General features: G+C 37.4%; 1 protein-coding gene and 1 long non-coding RNA gene across 15 annotated transcripts in view; one reads left to right on the forward strand and one right to left on the reverse strand.

Annotated features, from left to right (window-relative positions):
- Positions 1–19,295, reverse strand: part of SOX6 (SRY-box transcription factor 6) — a 369,646-nt gene that overhangs the window by 118,593 nt on the left and 231,758 nt on the right. The gene's annotated exons all lie outside the window — the stretch shown is intronic.
- Positions 1–19,295, forward strand: part of LOC134419406 (uncharacterized) — a 36,109-nt gene that overhangs the window by 11,680 nt on the left and 5,134 nt on the right. Inside the window, exon 2 of the long non-coding RNA XR_010028036.1 lies at positions 7,295–7,409. This is a non-coding gene — a long non-coding RNA (uncharacterized LOC134419406). The remainder of the gene's footprint in view (positions 1–7,294; positions 7,410–19,295) is intronic.

Below are 19,295 nucleotides of genomic sequence, written 5' to 3' on the forward strand. Positions count from 1 at the left end.
TATCTCTTCACTCCTTTGGAATTTGTATTTTAAATTCTGCCTATCTCTATATTTCTGTGCGTCTATTACCTTTTCTCCACAACTTTAATAAACCTAGCATTTTATGATTAGTTAAAAATGAACAAACTTTTGGGATCTACATGCTTTTGGTGCAATAAAGTGAAGGTTCAACATTTTTAACCTAAACAATTTGGTGCCTCATTTGCAGGTGTACTTTGGAATTATATGTCTAAATGATTTCCACTTCATCTGAAAAGAAGTTGTTGTAATTAATTGCTCCTGCCACAAGCTGTGCCCAGGAAGTTGGTAGAGTAAAACCAGGCTGGTCTGAAGAATATCAGGACATTAAAACATGTCAGTAAGATGTTTAAGATATGTTAATGAAATTTAGGAAGCAATAATCGCATTGGATTTCTCTGGCAAGTTGAATTTACATCTTTCTGAAATATACATAACAGTTATCATACATGAAATTTATTTTCATCCATTCCCTGAGAAAAAAGAAGGATAATTAAAAAGCAGAGCTCTAGGAAACTGGATGATTTCATTTTGCAAGGATTTGTACAACCACTTCTTTATTTTTGTGTAGAATTACTCAAAGTGAAGCAACAGCTAGCTGATCCAAAGTCAGAAATCATGCCAGCCTCACATGAAAATCACTTTCCGGACATTTAAGTACATTCTAGTTAAGTTTGAAGCATGCAAATTAATCTGGCTAAGGGTGAAATTAAAAGAATTCCAGTAACAGATTAGTATTACTGGTTGTAAGAGTAGTAGTGACAAAATATTTCTCAAGTACTACAGAAAATCATGGAAAACAACTGAAGGCTTAGACACAGTCACTAACAGAGACAATTTGGGATTTTGCTAGTGCTAACAGGCATGCAAACAATTTCTCCAGGCCACTTTCCAAAAGCCTCTGAGAATACAGCCTTAAGTGAGTATAGTTTTTCATGAAGGATAACAAACTGACGGTCTAAGAGATGGAAAACTTATAGGCAGGTAGAGAGTAAAAATACTATCACTGGTGAAAAAATAAAAAAAGGCTCAGTGATACTAAAAATTAAATGAACTGCTGATATTTCATCTCTGTGTTTATCTATCTCTGTAGCATATGGCTTCTGTACTTTGTGTGAATCACAATGAAGCATCAAATGCAAAAGTCAAGAGGCAAGTTCACTATATGCTTAAAAAGAATTCACAAAAATGACTCTTTCTGTTGACTGCTCCCATTCAAAGGCTTGAATGAACAGGCTTTATAAACATGGGGTACTCATGGAAGCCTGCACAGCCAAGTGTGCCTGCAACCAGATATTTCCTATGTGAATAACTAGACTGGGAATTTTCAAAGGCTTGTAGTAAGCTGTTTCAGCAGCAAATTGTCTCAGCCCTTAGTCACATGTTCCTTAAAAGGAAATCATTAGCAATCTAAAAAACTCCCTTTCTTTAGTGTTTTCCAGTGTATGCTCAGTATACTGAGACACACTGTAAGTGATATTAACCTATGTTATACTCTCCTAGAAAATACCATGCACATCCACTGAAGATGTATTATGTACCTAGCACATTCCCCAGCTCAGATCTCCCATGTTATTCAGTCCCTACTTAATAGATAATAAAGCCACATTCTAAAACATTTTAAAGTGGCCTTCTGAGCCAAGCACTCAGGTTATCTGTGTTCAATTCCCAGCTCCACCCAGGCTTCCTGTGAGACTCTGAGCAACTCACTTAAGTGTCTGAGCTTCTTGCCTGAAAAATAGGACAAATAAAAGTTCCTTTTTATAACCCTTCTTTTGAGTCTTATCTAGCCAGATTTTGCAGTTCTTTAGTGAGAGCAACATCCATTGCTTCTTAGAAGCAATAGTGACTGAAGAGTCTGAGATCAACCATACCGTGACAAAACATCCACAACATTTAAGAGGATTGACTCCACTACAGTACCATTCCAATAGCCTCAGTTCAGCTCTACCACTGACTTGCAAGTAATTGTAGGCAGTGTCTTATATTCCAAGGGGGAAAAAATAATTCCAAGAAAGAATAAATGACTTTTTAATAAGTTTTAAACAAAAGGATTATGTGTTTTTAAAGGAATTCAGTTGTTAATTTCCGTAGTGAACTGAGCTCTTTCTCCCAAATTTCCTACCAATTGCTCAGATCTATAAGTATATTGAAAAGCATCTACCAAATCTTTGATTTTTATTTCTATGTCCACTCACTGGTTCTCACTTGCTGCATACAAACAGCAACACCAGAACTACACACACTATTAAACTGTATTTTTAATCTTGTTTCTCTGCTGACAGGTAGGAAGCTTATTAATCTCTCTCTTTCTTGTGGTTTATATTGTCACCAGTAATCCCTGATAAAAGCATGGTCTGATAGAGTCGAGGTGAGCAGAGTTTCTGCAGTGTGTGTGTATGCAAAAGGCAAGATTATATGTGTAGTTTGACCATTCAGGATACCTTGGGTCTATGGTAGAACTAAATGCTTGAATTGGGGGATGATTGTATGAATTAGCTGTAGCTATTTTAATTCAAGAAATAAATTATATAATCAGGCTATTTTAAAATGAAAGACCATTAACAACAACTCTTTCTGAAACATCACTGTGCAGATATTTCAGTTTCTTCAATATTCTTAGACCTTTGATTATACTTTTGATTTTCAAAGCACTTTTAACAATGAATGAATCAAACAACTCTGCACCAACCCCTTTTCCATAACTGTGGCTGTGAATATTAAAGAGAAAAAAATGAAGAAAAAATGGTAGAACAAACTAATAGACAGTGGAAAGAGGATTTCTTAGACATCCAGCATAGAGAGACTTGCCATGCATACATATCTATTTCCCACCTTTATGCTGTCTCTATTCATCACAGTAAATTTCTCACATTATTTTACCTAAAATTCTCCTCCTAATAATTACAAAATTAGTCAGAAGAAACTCATGTTCTTGTAACCATATAAGACTAGAACTACTCCCCAGTAAAAATTTCTGTCAGCATAAAGGAATGACCTATATAAATACAGTATTTTTTATTATTCAGAACTTTCTTCATTTTTTCCAGTTTTTCCCACCACTCTACTTAATATTTCTGCATGTATTTTGCCAAAACAAATTCAATATCTTTGATGGTATGATGTGTGTATAATTCACTTGTGATTTTTCAGTTAAAGAAGCTATCCCAAACTCAAGGGTGTTATAACTTTTTTCTACTGCTACTCCATATTTTCACTTATACCCCTGTGTATTCGCATATGCATTTTAAATACTTCTCTGAAACACCAATAATCCCTCTTTGAAGTACTGAATGGAAACCAAAAGATCAGACATTTTTAGTTCATGACTTTTCTCTCACTACAGGAAACACTCTGAGATCATAATTTGACAGCAATTTCTCTTGTCTTCCAACCCTGAGATGTTTTCCACAGCAATATTTATTCCAAGTGGGCAGATTTTATTGGGAAGTGCTATTAGGCCATAGGTCATAGATCACCCAACCACAGGGAATATCTCCAGTCCCTGTTTGCTTCTGGGATGACAACTGTTAAAAGGGGACATGAGAGGTTTCACAGGTTCAAGGGCAAATACAGCCAATGGATTTGTGGCTTTAAGGAATTTGACTTCACTGTCTGCTGAGGTAAAAGCTTGAAGTGAAGCTTTTCCTGTGATTATGTTATTAATAGGATCTCTCCCCTTCTGGATCCTCTCATTCAACAAGTTTTCACACAGGTACTTTTCATGTAAATACACATTTAAGAAACCCAGTCTGTCTGAAGGAGTATGGAAAAAATCCCTCAACTCAGTCTAGCTGTCTGCTTTCACCAAGATTGGAGGAACTTAGTTCTACTTAAAACATCTATTTTTCTATCAAATTTCACTGAAATCCACCAACAGGCCGAAAAGTTAGTGGCACATGCACTTCAACACACACAGCTCATTTCCAGAGGCAGCCAGGCTAACAATACAAGTCTGGTGTCTTCCTTTTCTACTCCAATTGCCAACCTGACAGCTCTAAAAAGTGAAGCTCCTTTTTCTCTTGTTGCCATGTGCTGCAGCAAGGTCTTCTCACAGAACTGACTATAATGGCACAGACAACTTTTGTACCAGCACATTTCAGAAGGAAAAAGATTAAAACTCCTACAATAAACTCCACTTCGTAGTTCTGCTTGCAGGGTGCAGCACCTCCCTCCTCAAAGAGGAAAGTCTTCCCAACCCCAGTGGTGTCTCTGCAATCCCTCTCCTTTCCCAGGCACTTGCTTGCTCTCCTGCCAGCCTTGGTGCCCCCTTTTCTGTGAGCTTATTTTATTCACTAAACTGACAGTGAATCAGATCATGTATCTACTGATGTCTGCACTTTCTGCTGAGATGAACAGAGATTTCAGGAACTTTAGGGCTTCCTTTCCCCAGAATGATGCCTCTGATCTGGAGTACGAGCCCAAGAACCACACCAAATGTGAGATGTGATAAATGAGGGCTGGGTAAAAGAGTAACACTCTAAAATAAGGCAGGCCTTCCTTAAATGTGAGGTTAAAATGTCCTGCTGTGCCTCTGTAAGATTGAGCCTCTGCTCAGCTACTTCTTACACAGTCCTGGATTCAGGCTGAATCCAAGCAAAGTTTGGATCCCATGTCAGGTGGACAATGCTCCACTCCTCTCACATCTAGGTCTTCCTTCCAAGAGAGGCCAAAGGGCTGAGCAGGATGGATTCTGTGGTGTGCACCAACCCATGTCACTGGCAGGGGTAACACCCGCCCCGAGCTGTGGGGGACTCCTGCAGTGCAGTCACACAGATATAAATCCAGGGATATAAATCCTGGAAAGGGACTGGGAAGCACATGAGCTCAGCCAACCAAGAGCCTAGAGTGATCAGCCCAAGAGAAGAAGCAAATGGCTTCCTTTGAGATTCACAGTACAGTTTTTAAGATTTTTTTTTTTTCATGATATTGTGTCATTTTAAGCATCATGAAAAATAAAACAGATAGATCCTCCAGTCATTCCTCAAATACACCACACTTTGCCTGGTTAGGAAGTTTGCCCAGCTTCCCTAGCACAAGAACACTGAATAAAGGTGAATCATTATGAGGAACTGGACTGATGTGGTTATAAAATGAAGCCTTTTATATTAGAAACAGGGTATATCATAAACCTATCAATGAAAACATGGGGAAAAAAGTACAAACTGTCAGGAGAAAATTATGGCCCAGAGATAAAAATTAATAGTGAAGTACTTGACAAAGTACCAGACTGTCCAGGCACAGTTGTGCCTCCTTCCTAAGATACACAAAAAGCAGCTCAGTGTATTTTAAGAAAAATAGTTTCTAGCTTCAAATTACAGAAAAACAATTTAAAATTTATACATTAAATGTGGAAGCTACAGATCTGTCTGAAACCCTCTTACTATAGTGACACCCTAATGAAATTAAAGCATTTCTCTTGCACCAGGTATATTAGATAGAACACTTGATCCCAGAGTATGGAGTATTACAAAAAGGAATAAATGAAGTGAGACTTATATCCAAAAATATAATTTAAGTCCCCAATGCACCAAAACCTCAATTATTTCAGTAGGTTCCATAAATCTAATTTGGATAGGACTATTGTCAGCAAATTCATAGTACAACTACCAAACATTCAGAAAGCATTAGTTTCGCAAAGCCTCATGTGCATAAAATGGAAAACATTTTAACTGTGCTTCAGCAATGCCAGTATAACAAAGGGAAGAACCTGAGAGCTACAGTAGGTGACAGATTGACTGTTCCTTTGGAGCAAAATCTCCCAGTAAGATCCTTTTTTCAAATTGTGCAGTATACTCCAAGTAAATCACTGAAACTACAAACAAAATTCTAACTGGTAAATTTGCAAAAAATATGTAGGCTGAGATGAAATGTATCACCACAAATGAAATCTTTTTCATTCTCTTTTCTCTGACATGTGCAGACCTTCTGCAAAGAAGGAAAGAGAGCATTATTTTGCTCAGTACCCAAGGCTCTGTTTCCATGGGAAGTGTGTGCCAATCTAGAGCAAGTAGTTTGGTAAGAAATGTGATTTGTGAACGCTTGCTTCCCATGGTTTTGCATGAGATGCAAACACAGAGTTTTGTTTCTCTGCTGTCTATTAAAGTATAAGTCCAGATCAAAACTTTGCCTTTGAATTTAGGGCATTGTGACATCTCTTTCCCAATTAAATTATCCAAGCTCTAATATGGGGACAGGTTAGTCTGAAGCCTTTACTTCCAGGACAAGCTGAAAGGCTTTATCAGGGCCACTAATTTCATGGAACTTAACTGAATGCAATACATTTTAGACTTTTTTCCCTATATCTCAAATGACGTTACGTAATTACCTATTGTGTCCTTAAACTCTTGAGCTGGAACTCTGACAGAGAGACACACAGCCCAGCTATTTGAAAGTTCTTTCCTTAGGAAATCAAGGTTAAAATGCTTTGGTTTCAGGGATTGCATACATTGTTTTTTCTTTAAAACTAAATGCTATGATAAACACTGGAAACAAACAGGCAGATTGAGTCTGAAATTTGCACTCATTATGAGCATTTTATGAAAGTAAGCTACAAATAGTAATAAACCTCCCACAAGACAAAGGTGGCTGTTGGTAAATATAGAAAAATATCTAAGAAATGGGGAGAAGTGCAACACTGAGTCAAAGTGTCAGGCAGCAAGAATGTGAGAAGTGTTGATTATTCCTTCTTTCTTCAGAAGAGAGATATGCTACTTTTATACGATGAACATTTCATTCTGGTAACCTGACAACAATGCAACAAAGGTATAAAAGTTCATTCTTAGCTGGGAATGGTAAGCATTAGTCCATCTTCTTTTTTTTTTATTGTAAAAAAAAAGCTAAGTTAAGTACTGTGGAACCAGAGCTTTAATACTCTCCTCAGCTCTTCACAAAAGCCTCAGTGAAATCTGGGTCCTGTCATAGCATGACAAGAAGATAATCTGTGTGGGACCTTCCTTTCTGATTAGAAGGTGCTTTCTCTTAATCAGATGGAAAGAAAGTCTCTTGGTAAGAAACCCCTCCTCCTCCAGAAAATGAAAACAAATCTTTAGAGAAAGGCTTAGTCAGAATCTACATGCAATCCAGGTTAAACCATTTTCCCTGGGCCTTATAACTACCAAATGTCCCCGCATTTGTGTGGCTCCTTCACTTCCTCTGAAGCAGCGTTTCAATCCAGGCAAGATTTCACCCTGCAATATGGGCCTTTGTAGCATTAATATCCTAATGGTCCTGGATGCTGCAGCTCATCAAGTGTTATGTACTTTGTCATCTCCAGGGAGAAAGGAAATAAATGGGCGACTTTCAGCCTTGGCAGCTGTAAATCTGTTACCAGGATGAAGAAGGCAGATGTACAGATGTGCTGTTCTGTGGAGCTATTCTGATTTGCAGAGGTAAGTAGGATCTGGCACGGGTTTGTGGCTTCTATCCCATCAGAATTCATTTATTTAGTGAGAAGAAATAGAAGATTATTTACTTCATAACAATTTTTAGAAGACCCTTCTCAACAAGTGCTAAGGAATGCTGTGTTCTTTCCTACTGCTATTTTTCCTTTCTTCAACATGAAAAAGCAAAGCCTGGAAAGAGGAGACAAGCTGAGAGTCCTACATGCCATTCCAGTGATCCATCATCCTTTCCATTCTTCTCAGAAAAGAAATAGATATTTTTCATTTAAAATGCTACCTCTAAAATCTTTAATTCTTCTCGTTGCTAGAGAACTCTCTACTCAGGAAAGATTAAATGCATTTAAAATTTTGAAGCTAGTTTCATTCTTAGCACTCTGCAACCTGTAGATTATTCATTTACCATCTTCTTATACATACAATAGAAGCTTAAAGAATAAAAACTGCTCCGTTAATTCTATGAGGATACCTATGTTGCCTAGATTATGTAATGGATATACTGAATCAAAACACTCAATTAGGAAAAAAATTATTTCTCGAATACTTTTTGAATTGCAATTTTTTTATGTAGATATGAAAGACTAAGTTTCACAAATTTCAAACACAATTCTGATAATAATCATTATATTATAAATAAAACATTGCAATATATTGGTTCTGCAGGGGGGCAATTGGACGGAAAACTTAAAATAAGGTTATAGTACAAAAATCACATGACAGAATTGATCCAAAAAAGAAAGATGCTTCTACCAGAATCATTCTATAATTTCTGCTGTGGTCTCAGCTTTCACAACTGTACAGGCACCATGTCCTGAGGCACAAGCTCTGATGCCACACAACCCAAAGCCTTCTCCTATGCCATCTTGAAGCCTGTTCAGACAATGACTTCACAGGGCAATGGAAAACACTTTTTTCCACCTGTTTGGGTTCTGATTTGAAGAGGATCAGTATGTTCTGATTGAGTAGAATCAAAAGGGCTGCCTGTTTCACAAGGGAGTTTCCTGTTTGTTTCAGAGTAGGAAATATGCCTGAAACCACGTAGTATTTCTTGACAAAGTGCTTTGCCAGTGGTGACCACAACATTTTCAAACTGTTGCACTGGAATGGCTCATCTTTCTCTCAAGGTAACAACAGAGTTCTCTAACACTATCCAAAGAAAATAATTATGTTTTCTACATTAAAAAAAAATAATAAATTACATCAGTCTGTCAAACTATGGACCTATTCTCCACAGAGAATGCCAACTGCCAGTAACATAGGAGGCACCTGAGCCCCACATTAAAAAAAGAGTGTAAAACACCTACTTGTAAGGGGTAGCACCACTAGACTACACAAAAGGCACCATAAAGGTCTTCCTACATATTTAAACACATATTCAGACATATTTAAATATGCAGTGAGAGGCTTATAAAAAGCATACCATACTATACATGCAATTAAGTAAACATCAATATGCTTTAAATATGCTGAACCATTATCTGGACAATATAAATTGTCATACTAACATAAAGCAATAAGCACTAATGACAATTCCTACTACCATTGTGAGAAAAGGTGAGGCTGAGAAAGAAGAGCAAGACATTGGACATTTTGAAAGAAATCAATCCAAGAGCTTAAAGAGATAGTGATTTTCATTGAAGATTCAAAATGAAATGAGTCCACATTTTTTTTTTTTTAGCAACCAGGACCTTTAAAGGGGCAATTTTGCCAAGAGAAATAACACCTTTGGACTTTTAATGTATGTTTATGTAAAATGTGAGTGGCAGTTCCATGTTAATAGACCTTGTTTAGGGAAAAAAAAAAAGAAAAAAAATCAGTTGCTGAACGATGGTGAGTAATTAGCCCCTTAGCATCCCCTTTCTCCAGGAATGCTTCCTCCTGAGCTGGCTCTTTTAAATAGCTCCAGTCCTGGCTGCCTTTGTTGAGCTTGGAAATTGTGCACATATGAGAGAAATTAAGCCCTCATTTAACAGGGACACATGTCTGTCAAGTCCAGAGGAACAAAGGCTGGTCCCTGGGGGCTACTCAGCTCCCTGAGGCTGCCACTCATTCTGTTAGCAATGCTTACCCTTTACAGATTGTGTATAAAACCCAATAAATCATTTCATCTGCTCTGGTTAATATACGCATGAGCCTGGGACTTCCTTCAAAGTTGTTTTTTTTTCTTTTTCTTGCAACTCCTCACATTTATTAAGTGACCTCTCTTTGCCAGAGTTTAGCCAGGTTTTTACCTTTATTCAATAGCATTAATGTCTGTGAAGTAAACCTGAAACATTTACTGTCAGAAATAAAGACATTTGATGCTGCATCTATTTCACACAGGAAATGTTTTATGACTCTTTAATGGCCAATAATCATCAGTGTCTATTGTATAAATTACTAGTAGATTCTGTTCCTCCTAAAGTTATGTTTAAAATGCCTGTATATTTCAACTGATAGCAAAATGACAGGGTAAATAAAATAACAGATTTGTAGCCTTGCATAGGAAGAGACTCTTTTCTTAATTAAAACAAACCAAAAGGAAAGTAATAAAGATAGCATTTTAGTTTTGTTCTTTACAAAGCACTATCACAAAGACACATTTATGTTGTCCTGGATAAATCAAAAGAAAAAGGACTCTCAAGATTAAAAAAAACCAAACTTAATTGCACAAAGTGATAACTGAAGTAAACACATGCAAGACAAAAATTTTCATGCACAATATATCAGCTGCCTCTGAGCTCTCTGTGGTGGATGGACACACTTATCCCCAAATATAAATTCACACACAGAGCAGAGGAATATTTTACAGTTACAAAAAAAAAAAGTAAAATGAAATGCTGTCATTTCCACGTGAGCTCCTTTTGTATTTAAAAAGAGGGCCTAATTCTGTACTTCTGGTATTAAAACTGACATAAATGGAAAGAACATGAACAACACCAGCTGAGGAAATGGCACCCTGCACTGCATTCAATGAAGCAAAACTCTCACTAAGTTGAGCGTGAGTTTTTCCTTATACTTGAGCATAGGATTAAGCCAATACAGAAAAATTACTGGTGTAGAATAAAAACAAATTAAAGTGCAGAGTTGTATCTTCTTTCCCTGAAATGGTGAAAGAAATATTTCAATGCCTGCTATTAACAGGGGCCTTTTTTTTTAATTTTGTCCACTCTGCAATTTTTAGCTAACACATTGAAAGCCTGCCATTTCTCAAGCAACAATATTATGCTTTGTATTGAAAACCACAAAATAAAGAGGGCTGACTGTTCTGACAGCTTTAATCCTGATGATACTTGGAGACCCAAGTAAAAAGAAACTGGTACAGCATGGAGCTTTCCCTGCTCAGCAGGCAGAGAAAAAGCAGTTCTGGATTTGATAAGTAAAACCAGATATAGTTGATGGTTATATGTTAAAGCCCTGCAATTAATGGAAAACATCAACAGTCCAATGAACTTGCATATCAGTGGGGTCTTTGAGAAAGGCTTTTCTCCCATCCTGTTAAAAACTCATCAGCTGTACAAGTTGGGACTTTTATTTTTTGGTGTAAAGAATCGTGCATGTTCCTCTGTTGTCAAAGGGGAAGACATAAAATATCAAGACTCCAGATCCCATTTATACATTAAACAAACCCCTGTGCATGTTATTATTGATATTCCTCACTGCAAATTCGTGCCACAGTAGCAATGAAAAGCACCAGGCAGGATTATGCCCTCAACATGAGGTGCTTCACAAACATGAAGATGTGGCCCACTTGTCCTGAAGGATCTGACAGTCAGAAAAAAACTGATGTAGTAATAGCTTGTTTTTGTTCAAAATACCAATCACAGTTAAAAACCATCCATCCTTAGACTGTTATCAAAGGCGACAATTCAGTGTATATTAAAATCAAGATATTAACAAATAATAACTTTATAAAAACAAATCTCTGCAAAGAAAACATGATACTATTATTTCACGCTCCTGCAATCCTGAAAGTGACAGAAATGCAATCAATAACCCATTGCTTAGTAACAAAAACTGTACAATGCAATGTACATATTTGCATTGTTCAGCTCAATAGGGATCTACACCTTTGCCTCCACCACACAAACATTTCTGAATAATTGACTGAACAGGCACCAGAAAGGGAAGTGACTGTGTCTACTATGAAGCCACAGTAACAGTCAGGAATTGTTCTGAAAGTGTAAGTAAATGAAAAGTAAGCCAAAAATTATCAGCAAAAAATAAGTGTGCCACAAAGGTAGTCTTCATTCTGGAAAGAACCTAGCAAAATCTGATTTGAATTGGGTTCAAATTAAAAACCTTGGTTCACAAGCCACAAAACAAAGACTTTGTTTGAGCAGAATTTGATTCATTCCTCAATGCCCATATCAGATGTGCTTGGTAACAGAAAATCAGTTTCTAGAGTTGGCCATAAGAAAGCATTACCCCAGGGTGGATTTTTCCCCTTGAGCAAAAGTGATCAGAAACTCTGAGCCACTTTATCCACCTACTCTCTACAGATCAAAATGCAAAATGTTGCCGTGAAAACAAGGGAGAATATGCAAAGGTGTTATATGCTATGTATGCCACTGACATAATACTTTAATAGGATATGCTGTAATTTCCTGCAATTAATATCTTAGCAGAGCTATAAAGGCTTTTTTCCAAAATTATACCATTGCATTTACAACACTAAAATTAACGTTGTGTCAACCTTTCCATTATAAGCCCCCTTTTTCAGAGGTTTATAACTTGGCTGTAAAAATATATTCTGGCCTAAAATGTGGCATGTAAGATCCCCATTTAGAAACAGACATTTTGATTAAATAAAAAACATTATTTAAGTCTGTTTCAAGTAAGTCTTGAATGCCCTACAAACTGTGTGAGGGACCGCCAAGAAGTGTAGGCATTCTTCGAATAAAAAATTATTTTCTCTCCACAATAAAGCCACTGTTCAAAGGATGTTTCACGGCCACGGAATTTGCTCCACATCTGCAAGGAAAATACGTGGATTTGGGAAACTGCAGACCTCAGTGAGAGTAGCCTCCCCACTTGCCTGTTTGTGTGTGACAATGGCTGTGCTTCTGGTCAGCAGCTCAGCCACATGGGAGACTCAAGTTACCCAAAATGGTTTTCACTTGGGGTTTTCACTTGTGGGTGAGAGGAACAAACAAATATTTCCTTGTCTGGGTGAAGTGGATTCACTCTGGCTAAAACCTCCAACAGAATAAATTAAGGCAAGTGATAAGTTGACAGAAAGTCATGATAAAGAATATGATCAAGATGGTAGAGAACCACCCTACGAATTCTGAAACCACAGATTTCAAGTCTGTCAAATTTCATATAAGAACTGGATCGAGCCTCTTTGGAAATTTAACTAAGATGCTTAAATTAGGAACCTCGTTGTCTAATCAACAGAAGGTAATTCACAGCACCTGGACTGCTTTATATATGGAGCCAAAAGTCCTAATTCAGTCACCCAAATCAGATATCTAAAATTAGATGCCCCCAAATATCTATATGCTTTTTATTCTGCCTCAAAAGAGTGTTGTGAGGATAATACACTTCAGCTTATGAGACACTCAGATATGCAGTTACAGAGGAGATGAGTATCCTGAAAATATATCACCAATAAAATTCAATGAGATGGAAAAGGCAAAGCTAGAAATGTGATAGTAGTGTTCGTCATACCAATCACTCCTTGTCAGAGCAAAAACAAGTGCCATACCCCCACCTCTGAGTAGGGTTTATCTTTATATATTATATTATATACATTGCTTTGTCAAGTACAGAACCTCAGCCTATGCTTAAGCTATTAGGTGCATATTGCCCTATTTTGTTACCTGTAGCAAGTAGCCATGCAACTCATTTGTCTACCTGATCTAGCATTTCAGCCAAACATATATTTCCCCAACTGGTTAATCTCTTATTTACAGACTAAAAATGCCTAATACATTACTTGGAAATAAAAAGTTCCCTAACTGAGAAGTGCCCTTCCATACTGTGTGACAGTGGTGTGTCTCAAGATTGATTTCACATTTCACCATCACTGTGAAGTTCTTTGCTTTTATTATTTGGTGTAACAACTTTAATGGTTTCTTACGCTGTCATTTCGGGTGGGTGAATAAGATTAATTCAGCATTTCATAATGCACCATTGTATACTGTTTACATCATTTATTTTCTTTTTACTGAATAATTACAAATTTCAATTTAAACTTAATAACATTTGGTGGGAGTTACTGCATGTGAATTAACCGTGGTGATGTCAGTGCATCCCTCTGGAATTTAAAAGATATTTCACTGTGTTATATCATGTGCCGCACAGTATATCAATTTTTATTTCCCATCCCTCAAGTATGGAATGCACACTGTGTAACTTCTAGATTCTCAATATAGACATAATTTACCCAAGCTGTTCAAATGCCCAACTTGCTGAAGATGATATATACAAGATTTATATTAAAGACTAGTTCTTTCAAGGAATCAGAAGCCTTGCATAGTACACAAGCCACTATATTATCTAATTATTTGGGGAGAGAGGTTTCTAATGTTACAGACAAAGGGAAATAGCATGTAAACTGCAGTCATAAACCAATTTTTCCTTACTCTAACAACTTTAAGATTAGATAGGTAAATCCCAGGCAGGACCATTTATCTTCCTTGAGAACTATACTTTGACATTTTTGTGGGTGTCTGGATTAGCTGGTTGCATAAAACAGTGAATATTAGAAATATTCATACACTTTACTTTTACTTACATGCCATCAAGCGTATACCAAATGTTAAACAGCATCTAGTTTGCTCATTTGCTGGATTGCACATACTACTGCTTTCTTTATGTGAATTCATAATTCCTGAATGCATTCAGAGAGCAATGCACTTACTTCTTCCTTGCTGTCATGATATTAAGTATATTAAAAATAAGTTTTTATGCTCAAATTGATTCAGTAATACACTTACATTCTGGAATATTCCCACAATTACAACTAAAAAATGCTTTGATTTCTAGGCCAGGATTTAGTTCATCAGATAAATTTAAGTTTTTACTGTGAGATTTCAAGAAGTACTTTACAATTTATTTGCTATATGCTTTTGGCCTTTCTAATGTGGAGCTGTACTTCATCATTTTCCTCCAAGTACCTGCTTTTGCAGACAGAAATTTTGACCTCTGATACCACCACATTCCAGCCTTGCCTGTATATCTGAATATCTCCATAAATCAAGTCATTTCAATACTAGCATTTATTAACTTTTTTCTTTTTCCAGTATCTCCTGATTAGTGCATCAAATAGTGGAGGTGGCAGGATTAAAAAAAAAAAAAAAAAAAAAAGGGAAATAGAAAAAAGCAATGCAAAACTTGATTGTTTTCCCTCTTGGCCATCACGTGGTTGTCAATCATAAAAATCATCACAGGAAAGGTAACTAATTAAAAATGAAAGGCCAATATCTCAAGCAGTTCCTGTCAGTCTTGGGATATGTTTCCATGTAACACTGATGTAAGACATGAAAAAGAGCTGGCGTGCCCAAATGGTTGCCTGTTTTTTCCAGCTACATCTGTTTGTCTAATGAAACAAATTACATTCCCTAAAATCCCTGCCACATTTGTACCTTTGATATTCCAGCCACAATACTAATATCCTAAATCCTTCCCTGCAAGAGGTGCTCACTTGTGCAAAGCCCAGTTATGTGAGTAACAGTACACAAGCCATCAAACACTGCCTGAGCGGGTATTGCTCAAGCAAATAAGGCTTCACAGGATCAGTCCTGTTGGATAGGCTGCCAGTTGGCACCATTTCCCCTCCCAGTCATCCATTTTACTTTGTGCACATGCCACTTAGGAATGAAACTGGAATTCTGTGCTGGAGCAAATAGCACATTACTATTGCATTATCCCAAATATTGCAATATTGAAAGGAGAGCATCATCAGATTGACAGAACAGCACCAGAGAGATTCAGAGGGGCATCCCCTCTGCCAAAGGCCTTGGGAGCTGGACCAGGGTGCCTGGCTCAGCCATGGCTCTTGCTCCACACCAGGCTGGAAGAGGCAGAGCACCAGCCAAGAGTGACCCCCAGGCAGCAGCACAGGTGGGCAGCAAATATTTGCTTGATCCTCTGCTGTTATTCAGGAGCTGGTTATAATCTGCCTCTAAATTAGAAGGGCTCAAATCATGGGCTCTCCTGTAAGTGAAGCCAGTAGAAGAAGAGTCTGGGCTGAATAGAATCAGTGAGATTTTAGCCCCTGGCTTTGGCAGAGGCACAGCTGCGAACAAGTCCTTAAGCCACTGGTGAGGATGCAGCACAGCACGCCCCAAGCAAACGAAGCAGCAGGACTTGAACTAGGGGATGCCTATGTCTTCATTTCCAATTTTAAAACACACGTGGGAGAGGGAAAGTGGGAGGACAGCTACTATCATTTTCTGCACCAACATGAGCCCAAGAAACAATGACATTTACTTTGGTTTAACTAATTTCCACACATCAGATCATGTTCGGCACCCGAGTGCCAAAGTCCTATTCTTCAAGTCTGTTGAAATACCACTTTTCGAAACATGTGTGCTAACATTTGGCCAACACCACCACAAGATCATTTTATTAACTTGTAGCTCATTTCATAGACTGCTGCTCATGTTGCTAACATATGCTATTCTACCATTTACTGCTCTATAATTAGAGAAGTCATATGAAAGAGATACACAAGGCTTAATTTTTGCATTAAATACAATTTGTTTAGACTTGGGTAGGCGAAATAAGGAAAAAAAGAGTCATACAATGAATTAGAAGACTGCAAGACAGCTAATTTAACTCTTAAAAGGTCACAGCAAAATTTTTTTAAAACACAGCCTCCCCACCCCCCTCATGACTGCATACATTTTTAAGAGTCAAATCCAGAACTATATTCTGCTCTGCCAGGATAAAACTTGTTTCCAGGGACTGAGGGCCTTAGGGGCAGAGCAGCTAGCAGGATCCTTGCAAATATGGGACCAAGGGGTAAGATCAGAAGCTTACAAGTAGCAGAGGACTATGAACCTTTTACACACTCTGTCTTTTCTGCTGCCACCAGACTGTTATGCCAAAGCATTTATAGTATGGAAGAGGTTGAATAAAGGATAGAGAGCAACACCAGAATATTTATTATAGCATGTGCTGCTCAGAGAAGGCAAGGATCCTGCATCACTGCTCCTTCCTCATAGCTGACAGAGAAAATTCCAAGCCAACCAGCCATGAAAATGCCTTTTACTGGGAAAAGCTGGCCGTTAACAGATCTTTTGCTTGAGGAATTATCACATAAGGACTTTAGAACTCATTAATAAGCCAGTATGTAATAATAAATAAAATATGAAACATTTGACTTTGATGTTTAGCATATTTATCTTTCCTCCACTGGATCAGTTTCAGCGTTCACCAGGCAAGTCGGGAGCTGGACAGGAGCCGTGGTGCCACACCTAGGGCAGAGCCCCTGAAGTGGAATCAGCGATTTAGCAGCCAGCTGCAAGCTACAGGCACACAACAGCATTTCTCTCTTCCAACTGCACACAACTGCATTGCAGAAGGGACTTGGATATATATTACTTTTAATACTGAGTTGCTTAAAAAACAGTAAAAATATATACCAGTGACGGCTGGGAATCAATTCACAAGCAAACTGGGTTTTAAGGGAAATGCATCCTTTCTACTGTAAATTAATAAACTGCAGCTATAGTTTATTAAGCCACCACAATATTTTACATTTTCTACTGCCATAATCTTGACTGCTTATAAATTACAGTACTTTTACCTATTCTTTAATCCAGAAACATCATTATTAAAATGTTTGATGGAGGCTGCAGTGCATCTATCATTGCTTGTAAAAGTTAATTAGATTAGATAAAAGAAATAATTAGATTTGCATTTTTATCCCGGTTTTAAACTTCCAAAGAAGATCACAACAGTGTGCCTGTGGGCAATTAAAAACAGCATAGAGCAGTGAAATATAAAGGCAAAAAAGGTCTGTTTTTCCTAGCTAATTCATGATTGAAGATACAATTACAAAATATTTTAAGGGTTTGCTGAAGCTGGGGGCTATTCCTAGACTTCTAAGCTTTGTTTATAACTGTCTCTCTCTCTTTCAAGGGAGTATCTGATCTGTGTACCCTGCCAATAGAAGTATCAAATTGCTTTCAATGGCTTTCTTTGGGCCTGTGCAGAGCTTGCTGGAAGGGGATCAGTTTCATGATCAATAACAAAAAAAAAAAAAAAAAGAAAAAAAGGTAGAGGAGACTATTCCATAGTGCTGGAACAGTACAACTGCCACTGCTTTTGCTTGTCAACACTAAATAGAGTTTACAAAGAAAGACACCCTCAGAGAGCATAACTGAGCTGACAATAACTGGATTCCAGCCTGTGCATTTTCAGCAAGCTCTCTGCAAGGAGCTTTAACCTGTCTCCAAAAGGCAATAAATGAAAGGTTCAGCTCTTAAAATTGGAGGTCAGTTACATACTTAATGATGAAGCGTATCTTTAAATCTATTTCTACTATTATTATCCTAGCAAAAAATTAATTAACCAGGTCAGGGAGGCTGTGAAGGCTAATGTGGAATGTAATTATTCCTGATCTTTAGACATGTACTTCACATAAAGAGATAGTCCTTATTCAGCTCACCAGGTACCTCAATTGTCAGTAGTTAATCATGGATAAGAAGAGAGACTCATTGGTTCAGTCTCTTAAGTTTTACTTATGATTCAAATGATTCTTATTCAAAGACAGTTTAAATAGTTGTAATTTTATGTTACAATTCTTTTATCTGTTTACTATCACAGTAATCACGTTCACTGTATTTGAGGGAAACAGAAAATGTAAGAACATTTATAGGAAAATAGAACAGCATGAATGTATAGATTAAAACTTTAAAAAATTACTATTAGGAGTAATTTCTAGTGGCTGAATTAAAACAGAAGACTTATGAGAGCAGAGGAAACCAGTTTCTCTATGCAATGGAAATAATGCTGATTCAAACAGAAAACAAAATGCTCTGCAATGGCATTAAGCACAGTAAAGAGAAATAAAGGTGAAGGGAAATGGACAAAAGCTGCTTGACTCATCTTTCACGGTTATCCTCATCATAGATTTCTGCCGAAAAGCCCAACCATCACTGTCCCTTTTAGAGACTTCAGATTTAGGAGTTGCTCTGATGAAACCTACCCAAAAGGAGGAAAGCCCTGAAAACTTTCATAATTTAAATTCACTGCACCTCCATTCTCAGAGGGGATCCTGGAGCAGCAGGCTCCAAGCTTCAGTGGGATCCACCTCTTTTCCTCAGATAGGCAAGGAGGGCTCAGAAAAGAGTCCCCACGTCTCATTCTGAAAGGACTGAATTCTCATAATGAGGCACAGAACTCGCAGGGATGTCAGGACTCCTGATTTGGAAACATTTAAGAAATGCATGTCTTCCCTTTTTCCAATCTAATCTTCATGATTTACTACCAAATTCCTCCTTTAACCAGCTTTTTCACTTATTACTAGACATTTTCCCTTTCGTAGCACAGGCTAAGAGATGTCCTTGAATTAGCCCAATTATGTTCCCTCTACTTCAGAATGAGTATTTTTTATTAAACAATCAAATGAAGAAACATATATTTAACAGAAATCTTAATCAACCTTTAGACTGATCTGTGAGCTCTTATTTGCCCCACATTATCTTCTCAACTTTAATTTGCACTGAAATCAATGATTTCTCTGCACAGCTCTGCAGAATAAAGAACTTAATTTGGCATACTAGATTTCCTCCCATCTCTGTGGACTCCTCTATAGAAGAGTGTTTACGAACATTATGAACATTTGAGCTGAAAAGTAATAATACACTGCATTTATTTGAAAATTTTCATTTAAGATTCTCAAAACATTACATTTAAATTGAGGAAAAGGATACGATTTGC

This window comes from Melospiza melodia, chromosome 6 (genome assembly GCF_035770615.1).
Source record: "Melospiza melodia melodia isolate bMelMel2 chromosome 6, bMelMel2.pri, whole genome shotgun sequence".
NCBI classification, from domain to species: Eukaryota; Metazoa; Chordata; class Aves; order Passeriformes; family Passerellidae; genus Melospiza; species Melospiza melodia.